The following is a 7,868-nucleotide window of genomic DNA, read 5'->3' as shown; positions in this document are numbered from 1 at the left end:
CACACACACACACACACACACACACACACACATGGACATTACTTATATAGACACATTTCACTGTGTTGGAGCTATGTTTTAGGAAATTCACTGGGGTTTTGAATTGCCGTAAAGTGTAGTGTAACATTTTTTTCCACTTACAAACAATGGGAAATTGGCTCATAGTGTATTTGCAGAGAACATCTGATTTTCAGGAACAAATTAATGACACTAAGTGGGCAATGCTGGGGAATCTTAACCAGCCCATTATCCGCATGTGTACCACCACCACCACCATAATGTCAGCCATGTTTCTTGCCTAGGCTATTGCAGTATCCTAACTGGTCTTTCTGCTTTCACTCCTGCTTTTCCATCCTTTTCTCCATAAAGCAACCAGAGTGACTTTTAAAACATACATAAGATTCATGATTTTAATAATTTTTAAATGTACAGTTCAGTGGCATTAAGTGCATTCACATTACTATGCAACCATTAACACTATCTATTTCCAGAATTTCATGTCAAAGCTTCTGCTCATAATCCCATCCCTCCATAATGCCTGTCTTGGCAATGTGCCTAGTTAGCCGTAAAGTGTAGTGTAACATTACAGTAGGGAGCGTGCCGTGGGAAGGCACTGGATACAGTATGGCTGTGAGGATCCAATTTGTCATCTTTAAAATATACCACATAGATAAAGCATATTTCCAAATTACTGGTTATCTAAGACATAGATTTATGACTAAGACAGACTGACTATAAATGACAAGAGCCCAGTGTCATTGATAGTCCAGCTCTAAAAATATTAGTAATGGAAACCACTTTAGACCCATCAGAATGGCAGCAATTAGAAGGATGGGTGACTCAAGCGTTGACAAGGATATGGGGAGACAGTGAGTGGCAAATGGGAGTGCAAACTGGTACAGTCATCCTGGAAAACCATCAATTTCTTCGTGAAATTAAGTGTGCATCTACCCTCTGACCCAGCCATCCCACTCTTGAAGTTGTGCAATGGGCTGCTTTCACAACTGTGTGCTGTGGCCCTGATTCAAGACCACAAAATGAGCTGCTGAACTATCTGGGAAGAGGGCCTCCTGCTTGCCAGGCATTCCAAAGATCTAGGTCCATCGCAGCAACAGTGCCTGAAAAAGAGAAGAAACAAAGACAATGTACGAGTACTTCCAGGATTGAAAAGGAAAGTTGGCATGCCATTGAGGGGATCCTTGAGTTATGGTGGACTCCATGAAGGGTCTGCAGCTGTATGGCTCTAGGAAGGAGGACCTTGGAAGAGAATGCTGGAAGGGAGTCTGGAAGGCCTGAGGATTCAGAGCCACAGCCTTGGGAAACTGGATGATGGGACCCATGTGGATTTAGCACAGAGGGAGTGTAGAAACCTGCAGAGCGTCTCTCTCTTGAAGGACCCTTCTGGCTGCAGCCTGGGTCAGCAATGCTGACAAATGAGAGGCCAGCACTGGAGGGTGGGAGGGGGTGGGGATCAGTGAGAACAGGCTCACAATGGAAGCAGCTGGCTGGTTGATGACAGGTCTTTCTCTTACTTGGAAGAAGACTGTGGTGGAGTCTTCCAGGATCCCTAGATGATCCAGGAGAGGATAAGAAAGTGCATGCTTGTGATCCTGGAATTCCGTCCAATCTCTAGGTGGAGGCTTGAACTAGTTCTATTGAATCTGGAAAAGTAAAGTAAATGAGGCAGAACCTGCAGTACTCCAATTTTGGAGCAGTTCCTATGTGCTCCCTTCATTTAAATTCCAATTTTCTTACTAGATTCTGACGTTCTCAAAAGTAGGGTTCAATTTTTATTCTGCTTTGTATCTCCATGACTTAGCACAGAATCTGGGACCTAGCAGTTCTCAGTAAATGTTAGCTGGAGAGGGGAAAATGCAGACTGCAGACCTTGTGGAGGCCAGAAAAAGGCAGAGGAGAGCAAAAGGAGTTCCAAAAAATAAGGGGGAATTCCTGAAAGCTCTCCTCACCCCCTTTCTCTTTCTCTTTAACAGAAGGGTGTACAGCCTACCCCAGATAATTTTCTCAGACACCTGGTGATGGTAGAGTCACTATTTCCAAAAATCCCTCCTGAAGAAACAAAACGTGGGGGAAGGGTAGTGATCAATTATTCTTTAATATACCCACTATGCTTACTTTTTGACAAACCTTGGAACAGCATCCATTCCAAATAGCCCTTTTAACTCCGGATTCATGCTGACTTATTTTGATCCATCCACCAATCAATTAAGTTCTGATTAGATCTTGAATAATGATTGGAAATGGAAAAACAAATTACCCACATTTCAAGAGCTGTTACACACAGTAGGAATTTAATTTACGTTTCTTGATTGGTTTATTTTCTCAGAATATAATGCTTTCTTGTAAAACTTTGTACCTGGTGGTCCATAAAGAAAAGAAGGGTAATATGTCTCTAAAATTTGAAGACTATTGAAAATGTAACCATTTAACAGATTTTTTTTTTTGATTTTTTTTTTAGTATTTAATTTCCACAAATCTTGACCTTTCGTAACAGAGAGCCTAGTTTTAATCTCTCTATGGTATTTGGCAGATTCCTATTGAACTAAAATCTTTAGCCACAGTAAGTATTAGTCCCTGGAATAGAGACTTGTGGAATGGCTTAGCCAAATCCATTTAGGTAGACTTATGAATTTTACAATAAACAAATGCAGATACACTTTTTTCTAGACAGGCTCTGTTAAGTTTAGTGGCTAATGGTATTGGTACTGGCCAAGTAGACCAAGGTTTTAACATTTTCTTAAATATTTTACACTATCCTTGGCATGAGGTACATTTCAGTGCTTTCCCACTATATTAATTAATATATGCCTATGAGCATGAAAACAATTATAGATTAGATGTGAGATAGGATTCAGAACACTAATTTATAGTTTTATACACACTAAGTGGGCAAGAACTTCCATAGTTCACTTATATCCGGTTTATCTCTACATCTAAGCACATGGGAGAATGGCATTTCCTTGTCCTGGCAGGTAGTCATGGCCAGGTGACTTGCTTTGGTCAACAGAATCTGGTGCTTGATCTTCTAGCATTTCTTTCACCTGCCACAGCTCTCATGGAAGCATGTCTTAATTTGTCCCTGCATCAGTCTGAGTCACTGACTAACTGGGATGAGCCGAGCCGGTCTTCTGACATGCACTGGTTGTACGGCTCTTTACTAAGAAGCACGCTGAAACATTTAGGTTGTCTATTACTGCAGCATAACCTAGCCAGTCCTGACTGGTATAGTAAACTACACATTTATACACATAAAAGTACATATATGGGTGAATGTGCACATAGGTGGACAGTAAGGAGGAATAATGGATCACTGAACTCTGTTTCCTTTCCTTCCTGGGCATAAAGATAGGCAACATTGTTCAGTTTCTCTTGCAGGTAGTTCTTTTCAGTGAAATGTGGAAAGTGATGTCAGCCATTTCTAGCCCTGGCCCTTAGAGCCTCTCCCATACACTTGTCTACAGGTTCTCTCCTTTTTTCTGCCATCCAGATGCAGAGCATCCAGGGAGGTCTCTGAGGCCGTAGGAGACAGTAGCACCAGTAGATGGAAGCAGCATGGGTCCCTGAGTGACTACAGAGAGCAGAGCCCTTACACTGCCCCATGATCCATAGTGGGCTGTGATTTGAGTAAAAAACAACAACATTTTTATTTGTTTAAGCCAGTGAGAATTTGGAGTTGAAATTAGCAATAGTTGGATACTTTAGTTTGAAATGAGCCATATTTGTATAGTTCCTTAAAATAAAAGATACCTATTTCCACCTCAAACTTAATATTATGCTTCATGGGGAAATATAAATATTCTAATTAAAGTTAGAACAAGACAAGGATATCCACAATTACTATTATTATTTAGCATTCTGGTGGTACTAACCAATGCAATTAGATAAGAGAAAGAAATCATGGGTTTTAACTATACCAGATAAATTGTGGGAGGCCCTGGCCTGTGAAGAGTCCCTCATGACTCAAGAGATCCAGTATTTGATAAAGGGAATGTGAAATCCATGAAGAATAAATGGATCATATAATAAATTGTGTTAGGACAATAAGATTCTAGATCTGCAATAGCTTTAAATGTAAAACAAATGAAGCAATGAGAATACTAAACAGAGCATGAGAAAGTAAAAAAATAATCTTGGCATGGAAAAGGTTTTTCTAATTATGGTATAACACTTAGAGGTCATAAAACAAAGATTGTTAAATTTGAATATATAAAAATATTTTTTGAAAGTTCAAAAGTTAAAGGACAAAGTAGGAAAACTATGTAGGAACTGTTTCACAAGCAAACAGCTAATTTTCCTAATATTTAAAATACCCCTTTTAAATCAATAGAAAAAGTTTCAATAATTTAATAGAAAAATGGGAAAAGGATTTAAATAGGCAGGTCTTGGGCAAGTCAATATAAACCAATGACTCTTTTATCAAGCTTTGTACTATGGAAAACTTCAAACTTGTACTGAAGTACATAGTTAATACAGTGAACTTCCCCTGCCTGTAGCCATCACCCAGCTTCAACATTTATGCACTGGTGGCCAACTGACTTATTTTGTCATATCTCTCCATCTACTTCCCCCAGAAATTCCATTTTCCACCAATCAGATGAACAACGATTTTTAAAAATTGACATACTTTGTTGGAGAAAAAGTTAAAGAAACATTAAGTCATACATTGCTGGAAGGAATGTAAATCAATTACAACATCTGTGGAGCAATTTGTTCCTATCTATTAAAACTGTAAACATTTTGACCCAGTGATTCCCCTTCAAGGATTTTTTTATGCAGGTCTACGTGCACATGTGCAAAACTACATACCTACAAAGTTATTATTATAACCCTTGATTGGAAAGAACTTAAATGCTAACACTTTGTAGATATGGAAAAAAAGGGAAGAAACTGTACTGAGATGGAGTGATCTCCAAGGTATATTAGGAAATGAATATGCTAAGTCCAGAGCAGTGCAGCAGTGGGAGCTCCCATCTGTAGAACAAAAGGAAACAACTAAAAGGCTGGTAGCAATGAGTGGTCAAGAGCCTCTCTAGAAGGAAACTGGGTAGGTAGGGGGCAAGGACGGAAGGAAAGAAATTCAAATTTCCTCTACATATGCCTGAATTATGTATCATTTCCAAGTATTCACACATAAAATTAAGTTAAAAATTAAAAAAAAAAAAACAGTCTGGCAACCACCACACTATACGTTTAAGCAAAGCACACTATATCTCCGGTCAGCCAATGAATGGACTGATGATGACTTCTCTTTGAAATTATAAAAGTGACTCATTAAAAAAATAATCTTTCAAATGAAAAAGAAATTAGTTAGTGACGACCCCCTGGTTTACAATTATAAAGGACCGTAGTTCTGTGGAGAAAATATGCTTGAACTAAGGAAACCAATAAAAAATTAGATGTATTGACTTGTGTTCTGAGAAATAAATATCTTGTGAAATGCACTGTGCACCTGCATACACATGCACACGGACACACACACAAATACACATGCACACACACACACATATGCGCACGTGTACATACGCTTACACATGTGCATACACGCATGTCCCCTCCACTCCTACCTTGGCAACTTGGTTCTCTTCCCAAATAGAGTGAAATAACACACGGATGGATATGAAAGAAACGCTGGCTTGTAACATGCAGTTTTAAGTCCCGCAGCTGTCTTGGCACTTCAGAGGAGGCTCTGTTTGATCAAACACCATGTGTGCTGAACTGCATTTTATTTTACAGCTTTCCAAAGAGCTGTCCAAAATGCTCCCCACACCCTTTCCACAGCGGAACGCCAGCCATCTCAGTGTGTGTTTCTCTTACCCAGCTGGCCTGGCTGGAAGGCGTGTGCTAGGTGCCAAGAGGCCCTCTGTCCCTCAGGAAAGACGCTGGAGGCATTTCTTGTCTCATTCCATCACTGAGGACTGCTGTGCACCCCCCTCCCAGCTCTCCGTGGAGAGTAGCCTGGCACCAGCGATGAGATGCCTCTGCAAGTAGGTGGTTGGCTTGGCACCATTTAACATGGGCTTTATACCGACATTTGTAAAATTTTACAACACTCATAAGAAATAATGAATCTACACACTTCAGCAGTGCAAAATTTCGTGCATGGACCCATCTGAGAGCCCTGGAATGACACTGAAACTGACTTAGCACTTGTGAAGTGATACCTGCATGTCTCAGTGCTAATTGACCAACACATTTTTACTGAGCCCTTCCCTTGTGCAAGGCTGGGCGCTGGGTGTTAGAGATGCAATGGTAAATAAGGAAGGCTAAGTCTATGCCCTTCTGAGGCTGATAATCTAGTGATACAAGACGTGTATTTAGTGTTCAACAGTCAGCTGAGCCTCAGAGTGGATTCTGTCCCACGCAGAGCAGCCACTTGATCAGTGGACCTGCGCCGCTCGGATGGCCCCTTCAGATCCACAGTACTGACAGCTGACAGCCCTCGGCTGAGCCCCTCCTACGCCCCTCCACCCTGCCCACACCCCTGCCTTCAGCAGAAGGGAACGGCTTATATCCAAGGTGTCAATCTCCCCAGGCGGCATCTACATCTGATCATCGATTGTCCACGACAGGTACAAAGCAAAGACACGGTCCTCTGGTAGCTGGGACTGGGTGTTTCTTGGCTTTGTTCTGCAAATGACTGAATTCCTTTACTAAGAAAGCAGAGAACATAGTGACTTTGCTTATTTCTTAATCTTACTTTTCCTTCTGAGTGGATTGACTATTTCCCTGAAATCTGTGAACCAATTAGAAATATGTTTTTGGAGTAATTTTTCAAACTTGGGTTTCTTTTTCTAACCATAGTTGATATTTAGACGAGGTCAGTATTTTAAAGTTGGTCTTCTTAACTAGAACCTTTTCTTGCTTTTAGAAGCTTCCACATGAAATTAAGCTGTAAATTTATTTTAAATGAATGCTTGAAGAACAAGCAAATATGAGGGTCACAAGTGGAACTTGAATTTATACTACTCCACTTTCAAATGTATCTAAGAGGTAACCAAAGGATGTCATTCCCATGTTCCCATGTTCTATAACAGGTTGCTATTTGTTGCAAATGACAGAAAACTCTGGCGGAACTGTCTCTAACAGAAAGCAGTGGTTCTCAGCTGGGCTGATTTGGCCCTCAGAGGACAGTGGGCTGTCTGGAGACATTTTGGTTGTCATGACTGAAGGTATACTATGGCAACTAGTGGTTAGAGGCCAGGGATGCTGCCTGCCATCCTGCAATGCACAGGACAGGCCCCACCACGAAGAATTATCTATCTAGTAGTCCAAATGTCAACAGAGCTAAGGTTGAGTGTCCCTGATGTAAATGACAGTGGCTTCACAGCATGTTCTTCAGTGGGAGAAAGAGAGACATTCTTGTTTCCCACAGGTCCCAGCAAACAGGCGCCCCAGCCTCCTCGCTGTCTCAGGGGTGCATGTGCCCCATTCTGATGCATATGCCCCACAATGGGGCATATGCATGGATTCTACTCAGTCAGGGCCCGTGACTAGAGCTTGGCAGAGGGTGGGGAACGGATCCTAGAAGAAGACTGAGGTACTGTTTCAGCAGTGGGGGGGAGGGGGAGAAAGAGAGAGGCCTACTCTATTGAACTAAAGAGCAGAGCTTTGATGGAGTTATTCAGTAAAGTGTATTTGGATGGTTTCTTTACGTAATCCATGAAATACTGCCAAAGGAAGTGAAAGCCATGCTTCCCTATCGGTGTGAGATTGCTGTAGCCCCACAAGAATATGGCCCCTCTGACGAGCAGCCTGATACACAAGGAGACCTGGGACCTAAAGCAACCCTTGGCCCATATAGCCATTCTAATGGGAACCAGGACAGATTCACGAGGGCAATCCTGCCTGAA

General features: G+C 41.4%; 1 long non-coding RNA gene across 1 annotated transcript; it reads right to left on the bottom strand.

Annotated features, from left to right (window-relative positions):
- Positions 1-396: 396 nt before the first annotated feature.
- Positions 397-5,888, bottom strand: LOC109458584 (uncharacterized). Its single transcript, XR_002139247.3, has 3 exons — positions 5,583-5,888; positions 1,533-1,661; positions 397-1,118 (listed from the first exon to the last, which is right to left on the bottom strand). It is a non-coding gene; the product is annotated as an uncharacterized LOC109458584 (long non-coding RNA).
- Positions 5,889-7,868: the final 1,980 nt, after the last annotated feature.

This window comes from Rhinolophus sinicus, chromosome 14, assembly GCF_057876585.1.
Source record: "Rhinolophus sinicus isolate RSI-liver-muscle chromosome 14, RSI-T2T, whole genome shotgun sequence".
Classification (NCBI taxonomy): domain Eukaryota; kingdom Metazoa; phylum Chordata; class Mammalia; order Chiroptera; family Rhinolophidae; genus Rhinolophus; species Rhinolophus sinicus.
Note: the sequence above shows the minus strand (reverse complement) of the source record. Positions and strands in the feature narration are given on the sequence as shown.